At 46.2% G+C, this 16,519-nt stretch overlaps 12 non-coding genes across 12 annotated transcripts; 6 read left to right on the plus strand and 6 right to left on the minus strand.

Annotated features, from left to right (window-relative positions):
* Window positions 1–477: 477 nt before the first annotated feature.
* LOC135009712 (U1 spliceosomal RNA) lies at window positions 478–640 on the minus strand. The gene has a single exon (XR_010209218.1). It is a non-coding gene; the product is annotated as a U1 spliceosomal RNA (small nuclear RNA).
* A 152-nt stretch (window positions 641–792) lies between these two features.
* LOC135009445 (U1 spliceosomal RNA) lies at window positions 793–956 on the minus strand. The gene has a single exon (XR_010208987.1). It is a non-coding gene; the product is annotated as a U1 spliceosomal RNA (small nuclear RNA).
* A 144-nt stretch (window positions 957–1,100) lies between these two features.
* On the plus strand, window positions 1,101–1,216 carry LOC135009768 (U5 spliceosomal RNA). The gene has a single exon (XR_010209268.1). It is a non-coding gene; the product is annotated as a U5 spliceosomal RNA (small nuclear RNA).
* A 270-nt stretch (window positions 1,217–1,486) lies between these two features.
* Window positions 1,487–1,603, plus strand: LOC135009829 (U5 spliceosomal RNA). The gene has a single exon (XR_010209326.1). It is a non-coding gene; the product is annotated as a U5 spliceosomal RNA (small nuclear RNA).
* Window positions 1,604–1,889: 286 nt separating this feature from the next.
* On the plus strand, window positions 1,890–2,002 carry LOC135009825 (U5 spliceosomal RNA). Its single transcript, XR_010209322.1, has one exon. It is a non-coding gene; the product is annotated as a U5 spliceosomal RNA (small nuclear RNA).
* A 4,813-nt stretch (window positions 2,003–6,815) lies between these two features.
* LOC135009783 (U1 spliceosomal RNA) lies at window positions 6,816–6,978 on the minus strand. Its single transcript, XR_010209283.1, has one exon. It is a non-coding gene; the product is annotated as a U1 spliceosomal RNA (small nuclear RNA).
* A 144-nt stretch (window positions 6,979–7,122) lies between these two features.
* Window positions 7,123–7,238, plus strand: LOC135009764 (U5 spliceosomal RNA). Its single transcript, XR_010209264.1, has one exon. It is a non-coding gene; the product is annotated as a U5 spliceosomal RNA (small nuclear RNA).
* A 270-nt stretch (window positions 7,239–7,508) lies between these two features.
* On the plus strand, window positions 7,509–7,624 carry LOC135009801 (U5 spliceosomal RNA). The gene has a single exon (XR_010209299.1). It is a non-coding gene; the product is annotated as a U5 spliceosomal RNA (small nuclear RNA).
* A 286-nt stretch (window positions 7,625–7,910) lies between these two features.
* Window positions 7,911–8,026, plus strand: LOC135009813 (U5 spliceosomal RNA). Its single transcript, XR_010209311.1, has one exon. It is a non-coding gene; the product is annotated as a U5 spliceosomal RNA (small nuclear RNA).
* A 6,629-nt stretch (window positions 8,027–14,655) lies between these two features.
* Window positions 14,656–14,819, minus strand: LOC135009766 (U1 spliceosomal RNA). The gene has a single exon (XR_010209266.1). It is a non-coding gene; the product is annotated as a U1 spliceosomal RNA (small nuclear RNA).
* A 671-nt stretch (window positions 14,820–15,490) lies between these two features.
* LOC135009698 (U1 spliceosomal RNA) lies at window positions 15,491–15,653 on the minus strand. Its single transcript, XR_010209211.1, has one exon. It is a non-coding gene; the product is annotated as a U1 spliceosomal RNA (small nuclear RNA).
* A 152-nt stretch (window positions 15,654–15,805) lies between these two features.
* On the minus strand, window positions 15,806–15,969 carry LOC135009493 (U1 spliceosomal RNA). The gene has a single exon (XR_010209034.1). It is a non-coding gene; the product is annotated as a U1 spliceosomal RNA (small nuclear RNA).
* Window positions 15,970–16,519: the final 550 nt, after the last annotated feature.

Below are 16,519 nucleotides of genomic sequence, written 5' to 3' on the forward strand. Positions count from 1 at the left end.
CTACTAGTGCAAGCATTCCTGGGGGAAGGCCTGCAGCAGATGGATTTGCATATGGTGATGTCATCCAAGCAGTGGGTCAAAGTTGGCTTCAACCCTCGTCTGCATATGAAAATAAAAAAGGGGTGTGCAGGGCATGGCGGCCTTTTGCGGCGCTTGGATGACCCCTAGTTCGCATTAAACACCTCCACCTTCCTTCGGTGTGGGGCTCATGTTGGCTATGCCCCAGCCCCTGAAGCATTCAAGCTGATTTCTTGCAGCAGCTGGGCACTGTAACAGCTCCAGAGCTGCTCTGTAAAGCAAGTAAAAGGGTGTGGGCCCTGCAGCACTACCTGTAGTTTGCATTGTGCGTTGGAAGGCACAAAGTAAGCAGACGGGAGAAGTCAGGATAGTGCACAAGGGCATAGAAGGGAGCGGCTCAAGAAAAGAGAAGTGGAAACAGACAGCAAACTAGGCTGGAGAGAGACCTGAGACAAAGAGATCTGAATTATACGAGAGCCGACCAGAGGAAACACAAATTATGTAATCAAGTGTCCCACATTTGGAGAAATCGTAGGAGCAGCACACCCAGAGTGCATTGGGTGAGCCTTGCCCTGGGAGAAGCACCTTCCTGATCATAGTATCTCACCTGGCAGGTAAGTAGGAGTTGGGCTAGAGCTGGGGAGGGTCGCTGTTCGGGCACCCCCCTGTCAAGTGAAGGAGATCCAACTGAGGCAGCACAAGGAAACTCTCGAAAAAAGAACAAGGCTAGAGGAAGATCTGAGACAAAGAAATCTGACTTTTACCAGAGCTGACCAGAGGAAAGCACAAACACAGTCCCCCACTACCACAAATAATGCAGTCGAGTTTCCCACATTTGGGGAAATCACAGGGGTCAGCATACCCAGAATGCAATGAATGAACTTCACCCTGGGAGAACAATCTTCATGACAATTGTATCTCCTATGCAAAATAAGTATGATTTGGGATAGGGCTGGGGAGGGCCGCTGCTCAGGCACATCTCTGTCAAGTAAAGGAGATTCAACTGAGGCAGCACAAGGGAACTCTCATCTGGGGACAACAACTGCAGGGAGAACACATATTTTCAGATAAAAATCTTGGTCATGCTCTGGTTTCTCTTCAGAACGAACAAATCTTTCGCCTCTTACTAAAGATTTCCGTGGAGAGGAGCAAAACCGAGTTTTATCTCAATTTTTGCATGCCCCATCTTTTTGGGGTTTCTTTTACCGGTTTAAAGATAGAATGAGTGTGCTTTAATGTAAGCTCATTTGCATAGAAATGACAGTAAATGTTTATTTATGTTCAAACAGAACTTTCTTGACAATGCTACTTGCTTTAAAGATCTGGGAGCACATGGAATACAGTACAAACCATGCTTATAGCAAGGAGAAGCCAGGTGAGAAATCTGCTTTCTTTCAAATTGGGCGCTCACTTTGATCTGAATGAGGACTGCTGGCACAGCACTCAGGCGACAGGTGGAATCTTGGTCATGCTCTGGTTTCTCTTCAGAATGAACAAATCTTTCGCCTTTTATTAAAGATTATCCGTGGAGAGGAGCAAAACTGAGTTTTATCTCAATTTTTGCATGCCCCATATTATTGGGGTTTCTTTTATCAGTTTAAAGACAGAACGAGTGTGCTTTCTTGTTAGCTTTAATGTAAGTTTATTTGCATAACAATGACAATAAATGTCTGTTTCTTTTCAAGCAGAACTTTCTTGACCATACTAATTGCTTGAAAGATCTGGGAGCACATGGAAAAGAGTACAAACCATGTTTATAGCAAGGGGAAGCCTGGTGAGAAATCTGCTTTCTTTCTTTCAAATTGGGTGCTCACTTTGAGCTGAATGAGGACTACTGGCATGGCACTCAGGCGACAGGTGGAATCTTGGTCATGCTCTGGTTTCTCTTCAGAACGAACAAATCTTTCGCCTTTTACTAAAGATTTCCGTGGAGAGGAGCAAAACTGAGTTTTATCTCAATTTTTGCATGCCCCATATCATACCTCCCAACTGTCCCGATTTTCGCGGGACAGTCCCGTTTTTTGGGGACTGTCCCGCTGTCCCACCTGCGGGCCGCAGTGTCCCGCGGTGGGGAGGACAGTTGGGAGGCTCTGTCTGTCGCTGCCCTGCTTAGCAGAGCAGCGGTGAATAGTCGCTGTGCGCACAGCGTCTATTCACTGAAGTCAGAGGGAGAGGTGGCATGCCAGCGGCTCACAGAGCGCTGGGCATGCCCCCTCAGTGCCGAAAACGGGGGCGTGACTCGCGATCGCGGGTCCTCCCGCGAAGCCATGCCCCTTTTTACTTAGGCCACGCCCTTTTTGGGAGCGCGTGCGACTTCGCCGCGCGTGTGTCCCTCTTTGCGAGCCGACAAAGTTGGGAGGTATGCCCATATTATTGGGGTTTCTTTTATCAGTTTAAAGACAGAACGAGTGTGCTTTCTGGTTAGCTTTAATGTAAGTTTATTTGCATAACAATGACAGTAAATGTTTGTTTCTTTTCAAACAGAACTTTCTTGACCATGCTACTTGCTTGAAAGATCTGGGAGCACATGGAAAACAGTACAAACCATGCAGTATCACAAGAGCCTTTATTTGATCTTTCATGAAGATAGAGCAGAATTGAGGACACGTCAACAATTTCTGCCGAAGGTGGTTCATCTTTCCACATGGTGCCTTTGGCCACTGACACCTTCGTTGAGTCAAAGTCTCTGGCTGTGGTCAGAACTTTGAAAATTTATGTCACCAGAACGGTTCAGATTAGGAAAACAGAGGCTCTGTTTGTCCTGTATGCTCCCAACAGGATTGGGTGTCCTGCTTCCATGTAGACCATTATGCGCTGGATCTGTGGTAAGATTCAGCATGCTCATTCCATGGCAGGATTGCCGTTACTGAATTAGGTGAAGACCCATTCTACTAGAAAGGTGGGTTCATCCTGGGCAGCTGGTCGGGGAGTCTCGGCATTGCAACTTTGCCGAGCAGCTATTTAGTAAACACTTTTGCTAAGTTTTACAAGTTTGATACCTTGGCCGATGATAACCTCAAGTTGGGTCATTCGGTGCTGCAGAGTCGTACGCACTCTTCCACCCGTTCAAGAGCTTTGGTATAACCCCATGGTTCTTAATGTGACCCCAGCATCCTCTAGGTCGTATGAGAAAATAGGATTTTAATACCTACCGGTAAATCCTTTTCTCTTAGTCTGTAGAGGATGCTGGGCACCCGTCCCAGTCCATACTGTGTCTGCAGTTATTACTTGTGGTTATACACATGTTGTGTTATGGTTCTGGTCAGCTTTTTGCTGCAATTATTCATGCCGTTGGCTTGTGTTCTGTTGAATGCCACGTTCTGCGGCATGCTTAAGGTGTGAGCTGGTAAGATGCTCACCTTAGTTTAACAATAAATCCTTTCCTCGAAATGTCCGTCTCCATGGGCACAGTTCCTATAACTGGAGTCTGGAGGAGGGGCATAGAGGGAGGAGCCAGTTCACACCCTTTGATAGTCTTAAAGTGCCCATGTCTCTTGCGGATCCCGTCTATACCCCATGGTTCTTAATGTGACCCCAGCATCCTCTACGGACTAAGAGAAAAGGATGCCCTTGCGCACTATCCTGACTTCTCCTCCCGTCTGCTTACTTTGTGCTTTCCAACGCACAATGCAAACTACAGGTGGTGCTGCAGGGCCCACACCCTTTTACTTGCCTTACAGAACAGCTCTGGAGCTGTTACAGTGCCCAGCTGCTGCAAGAAATCAGCTTGAATGCTTCAGGGGATGGGGCATGGCCAACATGAGCCCCACACCAAAGGAGGGTGGGGGTGTTTAATGAGAACTAGGGGTCATCCAAGCACTGCAAAAGGCCGCCATGCCCTGCACGCCCCTTTTCTCTTTTCATATGCAGATGAGGGTTCCAGCCAACTTTGGCCCACTGCTTGAATAACATCACTGTATGCAAATCCGTCTGCTGCAGACCTTCCCCCAGGAAGGCTTGTACTAGATGTTGCATATGGTTTGATATTTGATGGTGCTTCAGTATTAGGCAGCCTTCCGCCCTCCCATGTTCATCTGAAAAGATGTGGTCTCCCTGCAGTTGTTGTCCCCAGACGAGAGTTCCCTTGTGCTTCCTCAGTTGAATCTCCTTAACTTGACGGGGGAGGGGCTGCCCGAGCAGCCACCCTCCCCAGCCCTATCCCAACTCATACTTATTTTGCATATGAGATCTCTTGATCATGAAGATTGTTCTCACAGGGTGAGGTTCATCCATTATATTTTAAAATAGGAAGGTACAAATTACATATTTGAATTGCATTTATGTGCTGGATTCAAATGTCCCCCCCCCCCCTTCCTTTCTCAATTGTGCCCGTCAGCAGCTATTCTAAGGTTGCTGCCAATGGGTGTGACACATTAATTTCTTCTGTGGGGTACACTGGACTCCACAAGGATTCACATTGGGGTGTAGAGTAGGATCTTGATCTGAGGCACCAACCGGCTCAAAGCTTTTGACTGTTCCCAAGATGCTCAGTGCATTCTCCTCTATAACCCCGCTTCCATGAACAGGGAGCTCAGTTTGTAGTTGGTGCCTTCAGTAGCAGGCCACTTAACAGGGGCCTGCCTCAGGCAGCCTATTCTTAGCTATAAATTTTGACAAGAAAAGAAGAACTTGTTTTATGAGAATCTACAAGGGCTGCAGCAGGCTAGGTCTAATAGACATCTTTACTGCAGCTTCATCACTCCCAGCGGCGCTGTATACTCCCGTGCCCTGGTTGCTGGGTCACTGCAGCGGAGGGTCCGGTTTCATCCTAAGGTCAGTCACACACACACCACCCTTCCGGATCACGAGGCCGCTGATGAAGGGGAGCGTGGCCGTAGGGGGTGGACCGTGTGCGCACTGGCGTGGACACTGATTACTGGGCAGCCGCTCCACTAGCCACCAGGTACAGTTAAGGAGCACAGGTCTGGGGGTTTTTCTCCTATATTAACCCAATTTTGTACTGCCCGCAGCGCATTGTGATAGGTAATAGGGCCTGATTCAGGTTGGATTGCAATCACAATAAGCGATCCAACTGCAAAAATTGCTAAGAGCATACGCATGTGCCTGCATTTTCTGCGGCACCCCGCAGAGAATGCGATCGCCTCTGCCTGTCAATCGGGGCGGGGGGGGATAGGTGGGTCAGCAACACTCCATTTCCAAGTCAGGGATGGAGCGGTGCGGGGGCAAGGCTTCAAAATGGGGTCTGCAACGGAGTAGACACAGGGGGCGTGGTCACAGCGGCTGTATGACATCACATTCAGCCGCTGTGATCACAAAAATGGTGGCGGCTTCCTGCGCGCACATACAGTCTGCACCAGCAGGAGGCTACACCATTTTTTATGATCACGCTGAACTGCAGTGCGACTGCAATTACAGCATGGTCAAGAAGGGAGGCGTCATGCTGGGTGGCCATGCCCTTTCACTGTGCAGGAGCCAGCACCGCTCACACACTAGTCCCCGGGTGCAGCCCCCAACCCCCGGGACACCCGGAGCAACAAAATGTAGATTCAGGCCACCAGGCCACGCCCCTACCTATGAAACCATGCCTCCTTTTTACCATTGCGCTGCTTATCTGCGCGCACTGCATTACAATCTCCCTCGCCACCTCTCTGGGTGTCACCAGTGATAGTGACACCTCTGCCATGCTTGTAGCAGCTGGTCCTAAGATCTACGCCTCAAGCCCTGAGTGTTTGCCCTTGTGACTTGTTGATCATCATAGCGAAGCAGATGCTTACAGAAAACTGCAGGGGCTTAGATTGAAAATAAAAAAATTGATTGGTATAAGGTAGAGAGGAGCGGGTTCGGTTCTCCGAGAACCGAATTCCCCACGAACTCCACGTTGTTTACACTGGTCCGAGGCAGGCTCGGTTGTTCCCGCCTGACTCGCAAAACCTGAACAAGGGAAAATGTCATCATCCCGCTGTCGGATTCTCGCGAGATTCGGATTCCATATAAAGAGCTGCGCGTTGCCGCCATTTTTACTCGTGCATTGAAGAGAGAGCGGAATGGACGTGGCTATGTTCTCTCAGTGGAAATCTCAATATCAGTGCTCAGTATCAGTGGTTACTTATTGCTGCTCAGTAATACTAGTAGTGTGTCTCTCCTGCTCAGTGTCAGTTCTCAGTAGTATCCTCATCAGTGCTCAGTATCACTGCTCATTGTCTTGTGCTGCATTGTGGTGCTCAGCATACTACAGTACATTACTAATAGTCCAGTGCTGCATCTTGCTGCTCAGTGTCAGTTCTAGTATCCTCATCAGTGCTCACTATCACTGTTCATTGCATTTTGGTTTTCTGTATACTACAGTAACATAGTAATATAGTAACATATAGTAACATAGTTTTTGAGGTTGAATAGAGGCAAATTGCCCATCGTGTTCAACCTGTTTTAAGTTGTGATGATTCTACATACTTGCTGAATAATGTTTTATGACTAGTTAGCTACTATAACTCATGTTACCCCCGGATTAACCATGTTGATATTTTAAGTATTATTACCTTAGATAGCTTTTTCATTCAGAAATGTATCCATTCCTTTTTTAAATCCAATTACAGAGTCCGCCATTACCACCTTCCCTGGCAGGGAATTCCACATCCTGATTGCCCTAACAGTGAAGATCATAGTATCTCACCTGGCAGGTAAGTAGGAGTTGGGCTAGAGCTGTGGAGGATTGCTGCTCGGGCACCCCCTGTCAAGTGAAGGAGATCCAACTGAGGCAGCACAAGGGAACTCTCGAAAGAAGAACAAGGCTAGAGGAAGATCTGAGACAAAGAAATCTGACTTTTACCAGAGCTGACCAGAGGAAAGCACAAACACAGTCCCCCACTACCACAAATAATGCAGTCGAGTTTCCCACATTGGGGAAATCACAGGGGTCAGCATACCCAGAATGCAATGAATGAACCTCACCCTGGGAGAACAATCTTCATGACCATGGTATCTCCTATGCAAAATAAGTATGATTTGGGATAGGGCTGGGGAGGGCCGCTGCTCAGGCACATCTCTGTCAAGTAAAGGAGATTCAACTGAGGCAGCACAAGGGAACTCTCATCTGGGGACAACAACTGCAGGGAGAACACATATTTTCAGATGAAAATCTTGGTCATGCTCTGGCTTCTCTTCAGAACGAACAAATCTTTCGCCTTTTACTAAAGATTTCCGTGGAGAGGAGCAAAACTGAGTTTTACCTCAATTTTTGCATGCCCCATCTTTTTGGATTTTCTTTTATCGGTTTAAAGATAGAATGAGTGTGCTTTAATGAAAGCTCATTTGCATAGAAATTACAGTAAATGTTTGTTTCTTTTCAAACAGAACTTTCTTGACCATGCTACTTGCTTGAAAGATCTGGGAGCACATGGAATACAGTACAAACCATGCTTATAGCAAGGAGAAGCCAGGTGAGAAATCTGCTTTCTTTCAAATTGGGCGCTCACTTTGATCTGAATGAGGACTGCTGGCATGGCACTCAGGCGACAGGTGGAATCTTGGTCATGCTCTGGTTTCTCTTCAGAATGAACAAATCTTTCGCCATTTATTAAAGATTTCCGTGGAGAGGAGCAAAACTGAGTTTTATCTCAATTTTTGCATGCCCCATATTATTGGGGTTTCTTTTATCAGTTTAAGGACAGAATGAGTGTGCTTTCTTGTTGGCTTTAATGTAAGTTTATTTGTATAACAATGACAGTAAATGTCTGTTTCTTTTCAAACAGAACTTTCTTGACCATGCTACTTGCTTGAAAGATCTGGGAGCACATGGAAAAGAATACAAACCATGCTTATAGCAAGGGGAAGCCTGGTGAGAAATCTGCTTTCTTTCTTTCAAATTGGGTGCTCACTTTGAGCTGAATGAGGACTGCTGGCATGGCACTCAGGCGACAGGTGGAATCTTGGTCATGCTCTGGTTTCTCTTCAGAACTAACAAATATTTCGCCTTTTATTAAAGATTTCCGTGGAGAGGAGCAAAACTGAGTTTTATCTCAATTTTTGCATGCCCCATATTATTGGGGTTTCTTTTATCAGTTTAAAGACAGAACGAGTGTGCTTTCTTGTTAGCTTTAATGTAAGTTGCCATAGATGCAGTGAAACACACGTGTAGGGCACGGCGTGTCCGCGTGTATTTGACTCATGTGAAATGTTATAAAACAAAAATATATGATTATGATGTTAGCTGTTAGTCTCCACTAATAGGGAATAGAAGCTGAGCTATAAGAAAGGAATACACTAGATATGATGTCACTTAGCAGATACAATGTCTAAAGTGCATACAGATAGCTACTAATAACTCTTGATAAGAAAGTATATCAGTGTGGGTATATTTATATGATGGGATATTGGGACTAGTGAATATATATCACTCCTGCTGTCCAGATTGGCAATAACCAGACAATTATGATAAGAGTAGAGATGTCACATGGGCTGCTATAGATATTAATTTAATGCTGTATGTGTCATTTGTTACAAATGGATACATTTTCTATGAGTCAGCCTAGCAGCTGCATGTTCTAACAGAACACTATCCTCACACAGAATCTGCTAACCTTGAGATAACTAAATGACAGTGTGTAACAGTCTCTTTACTATAAGACTGTTACAAAGTAATATATATATTTGAAGTCAGTCTAGCAGCTGTGTGTTCCAGCAGTTTATAAGACAAAGAAAATCTCCTATTGTGGAATCTAGACACATGGGACTGCTGGCCTGTGTCATACTATTTCTATGTAATACCAGTAACATGTATATAACTGTTACATAATTGTTACAAATGGATAAATCTTTGAGTCAGCCTAGCAGCTGCATGTCCTAACAGGACACCATAAATCCTTTACAGTGTAACAAATTGATTGGTAACACTTAAAGGCTGGAGAGCAGTTATATGCCTTACTAGCATACTCAATATACCACATTATTACACCAGTTACCACGATTATTGACAGCGCATTTGATATATTATATTACCCTCACACTGAGTCTGTTTACCTTTAGATAACTAAGTGACCGAATATGTAACAGTTTCTCTATCATAAGACTGTTACAAAGTGAGATAGATATATTTGGAAGTCAGTCAAACAGCTGTGTGTTTCAGCGGTTTATAAGAAAATTCCTCATTGTGGAATCTGGACCACTAAGGGTTATTATATATATAGCACATGGAATTGCCACATCTCCCTATATGATAATTTCATTACACTGTAACATAATAAGAATTAACTCTTTAACAGTGTAAATAGAGAGTAATGAATCTCTGACACATGGAATATATTATTTCTTAGATGAATTGGATAAACCATTATGACAGACACTTTGCTTCCTAATAAGAATTGAGGTGGCTATACCTCTAAGGAAAGCATTATTGCCTACGCCTAGATCAGATTAAATAAGATCTGGCTGAATATATGAAGGAAGGTTGCTATTTATATGAGAATTGGAATTGCTATATTCCTTAAGGCAACCCCACCGATTGATATATGTTGTCAATTAAGTATATCTGAACGGCTATATCTGGACCAGATTTAATAAGATCTGGCTGATTATATGAAGGAGGGCTGCTATTTATATTGGAATTGCCATATTCCTTAAGGCAACCGCACCTGTTGGTATATCTCGCCAATTAACTATATCTAAACAGCTAAATTAAAGCTATTCATCATTTTTTTAGTTTGGATATTAATAAATATGATCTTTCCATGATGCATAGAGATTTCCCTATCAAGTGATTCCTTATCCGATATAGAAAGCTATCCCCCTGTGGTATTGAATTTAGGAATATAGTCTTAGGGGACACAGAGAAATAAGTGATCCCCATCTACCTAAGCACCCCACAAATTGGAGGTTAGCTTACCGGTTATACTCAATCACCCCCACAAATTCGCCAATGGGGATGGCTTCCCGGGAGGTAACCCCTATTGAGTGAAGGGAGTATATAGGATACGACCCAGTGGTACCTGACGACATAGATACTAACAGCTATTTAATAACATTACGCTAGAAAGTGATTATTAGCAACATATATATCTATATAAACAACCCCGCCAGGGTTGTGCCTTCAAAAATAATCACACACGGACACGCTTTTTAAACCTTTTTTTCACATCTCTTTATTCTTCTTATGCACATGTATGTTAGTTCTGTGATTTTAACCTTTATGTTTCACTGCAGTTTGGGATAATAATATTAATATTTATCCAATTTTAATACATACTTAATAAAGGTTATATTTTATGATTCATTCATTCTGTCCAGTGCGTCAACAGTGCAGATTTCTTCTTGTTTTTTCTCCCAAATTCTATAACAATGACAGTAAATGTTGTTTCTTTTCAAACAGAACTTTCTTGACCATGCTACTTGCTTGAAAGATCTGGGAGCACATGGAAAACAGTACAAACCATGCAGTATCACAAGAGCCTTTATTTGATCTTTCATGAAGATAGAGCAGAATTGAGGACACGTCAACAATTTCTGCCGAAGGTGGTTCATCTTTCCACATGGTGCCTTTGGCCACTGACACCTTCGTTGAGTCAAAGTCTCTGGCTGTGGTCAGAACTTTGAAAATTTATGTCACCAGAACGGTTCAGATTAGGAAAACAGAGGCTCTGTTTGTCCTGTATGCTCCCAACAGGATTGGGTGTCCTGCTTCCATGTAGACCATTATGCGCTGGATCTGTGGTAAGATTCAGCATGCTCATTCCATGGCAGGATTGCCGTTACTGAATTAGGTGAAGACCCATTCTACTAGAAAGGTGGGTTCATCCTGGGCAGCTGGTCGGGGAGTCTCGGCATTGCAACTTTGCCGAGCAGCTATTTAGTAAACACTTTTGCTAAGTTTTACAAGTTTGATACCTTGGCTGATGATAACCTCAAGTTGGGTCATTCGGTGCTGCAGAGTCGTACGCACTCTCCCACCCGTTCAAGAGCTTTGGTATAACCCCATGGTTCTTAATGTGACCCCAGCATCCTCTAGGTCGTATGAGAAAATAGGATTTTAATACCTACCGGTAAATCCTTTTCTCTTAGTCCGTAGAGGATGCTGGGTACCCGTCCCAGTCCATACTGTGTCTGCAGTTATTACTTGTGGTTATACACATGTTATGTTATGGTTCTGGTCAGCTTTTTGCTGCAATTGTTCATGCCGTTGGCTTGTGTTCTGTTGAATGCCACGTTCTGCGGCATGCTTAAGGTGTGAGCTGGTAAGATGCTCACCTTAGTTTAACAATAAATCCTTTCCTCGAAATGTCCGTCTCCCTGGGCACAGTTCCTATAACTGGAGTCTGGAGGAGGGGCATAGAGGGAGGAGCCAGTTCACACCCTTTGAAAGTCTTAAAGTGCCCATGTCTCTTGCGGATCCCGTCTATACCCCATGGTTCTTAATGTGACCCCAGCATCCTCTACGGACTAAGAGAAAAGGATGCCCTTGCGCACTATCCTGACTTCTCCTCCCGTCTGCTTACTTTGTGCCTTCCAACGCACAATGCGAACTACAGGTGGTGCTGCAGGGCCCACACCCTTTTACTTGCCTTACAGAACAGCTCTGGAGCTGTTACAGTGCCCAGCTGCTGCAAGAAATCAGCTTGAATGCTTCAGGGGATGGGGCATGGCCAACATGAGCCCCACACCAAAGGAGGGTGGGGGTGTTTAATGCGAACTAGGGGTCATCCAAGCACCGCAAAAGGCCGCCATGCCCTGCATGCCCCTTTTCTCTTTTCATATGCAGATGAGGGTTCCAGCCAACTTTGGCCCACATCTTGGATGACATCACCGTATGCAAATCCGTCTTCTGCAGACCTTCCCCCAGGAATGCTTGTACTAGTTGTTGCATATGGTTTGATATTTGATGGTGCTTCAATATTAGGCAGCCTTCCACCCTCCCATGTTCATCTGAACAGATGTGGTCTCCCTGCAGTTGTTGTCCCCAGACGAGAGTTCCCTTGTGCGTCCTCAGTTGAATCTCCTTAACTTGACGGGGGAGGGGCTGCCCGAGCAGCCACCCTCCCCAGCCCTATCCCAACTCATACTTATTTTGCATATGAGATCTCTTGATCATGAAGATTGTTCTCACAGGGTGAGGTTCATCCATTATATTTTAAAATAGGAAGGTACAAATTACATATTTGAATTGCATCTATGTGCTGGATTCAAATGTCCCCCCCCCCCCCCTTCCTTTCTCAATTGTGCCCGTCAGCAGCTATTCTAAGGTTGCTGCCAATGGGTGTGACACATTAATTTCTTCTGTGGGGTACACTGGACTCCACAAGGATTCACATTGGGGTGTAGAGTAGGATCTTGATCTGAGGCACCAACCGGCTCAAAGCTTTTGACTGTTCCCAAGATGCTCAGCGCATCCTCCTCTATAACCCCGCTTCCATGAACAGGGAGCTCAGTTTGTAGTTGGTGCCTTCAGTAGCAGGCCACTTAACAGGGGCCTGCCTCAGGCAGCCTATTCTTAGCTATTAATTTTGACAAGAAAAGAAGAACTTGTTTTATGAGAATCTACAAGGGCTGCAGCAGGCTAGGTCTAATAGACATCTTTACTGCAGCTTCATCACTCCCAGCGGCGCTGTATACTCCCGTGCCCTGGTTGCTGGGTCACTGCAGCGGAGGCTCCAGTTTCTTCCTAAGGTCAGTCACACACACACCGCCCTTCCGGATCACGAGGCCGCTGATGAAGGGGAGCGTGGCCGTAGGGGGTGGACCGTGTGCGCACTGGCGTGGACACTGATTACTGGGCAGCCGCTCCACTAGCCACCAGGTACAGTTAAGGAGCACAGGTCTGGGAGTTTTACTCCTATATTAACCCAATTTTGTACTGCCCGCAGCGCATTGTGATAGGTAATAGGGCCTGATTCAGGTTGGAATGCAATCACAATAAGCGATCCAACTGCAAAAATTGCTAACAGCATACGCATGTGCCTGCATTTTCTGCGGCACCCCGCAGAGAATGCGATCGCCTCTGCCTGTCAATCGGGGCGGGGGGGGGAGAGGGGGGTCAGCAACACTCCATTTCCAAGTCAGGGATGGAGCGGTGCGGGGGCAAGGCTTCAAAATGGGGTCTGCAACGGAGGAGACACAGGGGGCGTGGTCACAGCGGCTGTATGACATCACATTCAGCCGCTGTGATCACAAAAATGGTGGCGGCTTCCTGCGCGCACATACAGTCTGCACCAGCAGGAGGCTACACCATTTTTTATGATCACGCTGAACTGCAGTGCGACTGCAATTACAGCATGGTCAAGAATGGAGGCGTCATGCTGGGTGGCCATGCCCTGTCACTGTGCAGGAGCCAGCACCGCACACACACTAGTCCCCGGGTGCAGCCCCCAACCCCCGGGACACCCGGAGCAACAAAATGTAGATTCAGGCCACCAGGCCACGCCCCTACCTATGAAACCATGCCTCCTTTTTACCATTGCGCTGCTTATCTGCGCGCACTGCATTACAATCTCCTTCGCCACCTGTCTGGGTGTCACCAGTGATAGTGACACCTCTGCCATGCTTGTAGCAGCTGGTCCTAAGATCTACGCCTCAAGCCCTGAGTGTTTGCCCTTGTGACTTGTTGATCATCATAGCGAAGCAGATGCTTACAGAAAACTGCAGGGGCTTAGATTGAAAATAAAAAAATTGATGGGTATAAGGTAGAGAGGAGCGGGTTCGGTTCTCCGAGAACCGAATTCCCGACGAACTCCACGTGGTTTACACTGGTCCGAGGCAGGCTCGGTTGTTCCCGCCTGACTCGGAAAACCTGAACAAGGGAAAATGTCATCATCCCGCTGTCGGATTCTCTCGAGATTCGGATTCCATATAAAGAGCTGCGCGTTGCCGCCATTTTTACTCGTGCATTGAAGAGAGAGCGGAGAGGACGTGGCTATGTTCTCTCAGTGGAAATCTCAATATCAGTGCTCAGTATCAGTGGTTACTTATTGCTGCTCAGTAATACTAGTAGTGTGTCTCTCCTGCTCAGTGTCAGTTCTCAGTAGTATCCTCATCAGTGCTCAGTATCACTGCTCATTGTCTTGTGCTGCATTGTGGTGCTCAGCATACTACAGTACATTACTAATAGTCCAGTGCTGCATCTTGCTGCTCAGTGTCAGTTCTAGTATCCTCATCAGTGCTCACTATCACTGCTCATTACATTGTGGTGTTCTGTATACTACAGTAACATAGTAATATAGTAACATATAGTAACATAGTTTTTGAGGTTGAATAGAGGCAAATTGCCCATCGTGTTCAACCTGTTTTAAGTTGTGATGATTCTACATACTTGCTGAATAATGTTTTATGACTAGTTAGCTACTATAACTCATGTTACCCCCGGATTAACCATGTTGATATTTTAAGTATTATAACATTGGATAGCTTTTTCATTCAGAAATGTATCCATTCCTTTTTTAAATCCAATTACAGAGTCCGCCATTACCACCTTCCCTGGCAGGGAATTCCACATCCTGATTGCCCTAACAGTGAACATCATAGTATCTCACCTGGCAGGTAAGTAGGAGTTGGGCTAGAGCTGTGGAGGATTGCTGCTCGGGCACCCCCTGTCAAGTGAAGGAGATCCAACTGAGGCAGCACAAGGGAACTCTCGAAAGAAGAACAAGGCTAGAGGAAGATCTGAGACAAAGAAATCTGACTTTTACCAGAGCTGACCAGAGGAAAGCACAAACGCAGTCCCCCACTACCACAAATAATGCAGTCGAGTTTCCCACATTTGGGGAAATCACAGGGGTCAGCATACCCAGAGTGCAATGAATGAACCTCACCCTGGGAGAACAATCTTCATGACCATGGTATCTCCTATGCAAAATAAGTATGATTTGGGATAGGGCTGGGGAGGGCCGCTGCTCAGGCACATCTCTGTCAAGTAAAGGAGATTCAACTGAGGCAACACAAGGGAACTCTCATCTGGGGACAACAACTGCAGGGAGAACACATATTTTCAGATGAACATGGGAGGGCAGAAGGCTGCCTAACACTGAAGCACCCCCAAACAACAAACCAAATGCAACTACTAGTGCAAGCATTCCTGGGGGAAGGCCTGCAGCAGATGGATTTGCATATGGTGATGTCATCCAAGCAGTGGGTCAAAGTTGGCTTCAACCCTCGTCTGCATATGAAAATAAAAAAGGGGTGTGCAGGGCATGGCGGCCTTTTGCGGCGCTTGGATGACCCCTAGTTTGCATTAAACACCTCCACCTTCCTTCGGTGTGGGGCTCATGTTGGCTATGCCCCAGCCCCTGAAGCATTCAAGCTGATTTCTTGCAGCAGCTGGGCACTGTAACAGCTCCAGAGCTGCTCTGTAAAGCAAGTAAAAGGGTGTGGGCCCTGCAGCACTACCTGTAGTTTGCATTGTGCGTTGGAAGGCACAAAGTAAGCAGACGGGAGAAGTCAGGATAGTGCACAAGGGCATAGAAGGGAGCGGCTCAAGAAAAGAGAAGTGGAAACAGACAGCAAACTAGGCTGGAGAGAGACCTGAGACAAAGAGATCTGAATTATACGAGAGCCGACCAGAGGAAACACAAATTATGTAATCAAGTGTCCCACATTTGGGGAAATCGTAGGAGCAGCACACCCAGAGTGCATTGGGTGAGCCTTGCCCTGGGAGAAGCACCTTCCTGATCATAGTATCTCACCTGGCAGGTAAGTAGGAGTTGGGCTAGAGCTGGGGAGGGTCGCTGTTCGGGCACCCCCCTGTCAAGTGAAGGAGATCCAACTGAGGCAGCACAAGGAAACTCTCGAAAAAAGAACAAGGCTAGAGGAAGATCTGAGACAAAGAAATCTGACTTTTACCAGAGCTGACCAGAGGAAAGCACAAACACAGTCCCCCACTACCACAAATAATGCAGTCGAGTTTCCCACATTTGGGGAAATGACAGGGGTCAGCATACCCAGAATGCAATGAATGAACCTCACCCTGGGAGAACAATCTTCATGACAATGGTATCTCCTATGCAAAATAAGTATGATTTGGGATAGGGCTGGGGAGGGCCGCTGCTCAGGCACATCTCTGTCAAGTAAAGGAGATTCAACTGAGGCAGCACAAGGGAACTCTCATCTGGGGACAACAACTGCAGGGAGAACACATATTTTCAGATGAACATGGGAGAGCAGAAGGCTGCCTAATACTGAAGCACCCCCAAACAACAAACCAAATGCAACAACTAGTACAAGCATTCCTGGGAAAAGGTCTGCAGAAGACGGATTTGCATACGGTGATGTCATCCAAGCAGTGGGCCAAAGTTGGCTGGAACCCTCATCTGCATATGAAAAGAGAAAAGGGGTATGCAGGGCATGGCGGCCTTTTGCGGCGCTTGGATGACCCTTAGTTCGCATTAAACACCTCCACCCTCCGTCGGTGTGGGGCTCATGTTGGCTATGCCCCAGCCCCTGAAGCATTCAAGCTGATTTCTTGCAGCAGCTGGGCACTGTAACAGCTCCAGAGCTGCTCTGTAAGGCAAGTAAAAGGGTGTTGGCCCTGCAGCACTACCTGTAGTTTGCATTGTGCGTTGGAAGG

This window comes from Pseudophryne corroboree, unplaced genomic scaffold (assembly GCF_028390025.1).
Source record: "Pseudophryne corroboree isolate aPseCor3 unplaced genomic scaffold, aPseCor3.hap2 scaffold_227, whole genome shotgun sequence".
Lineage (NCBI taxonomy): Eukaryota > Metazoa > Chordata > Amphibia > Anura > Myobatrachidae > Pseudophryne > Pseudophryne corroboree.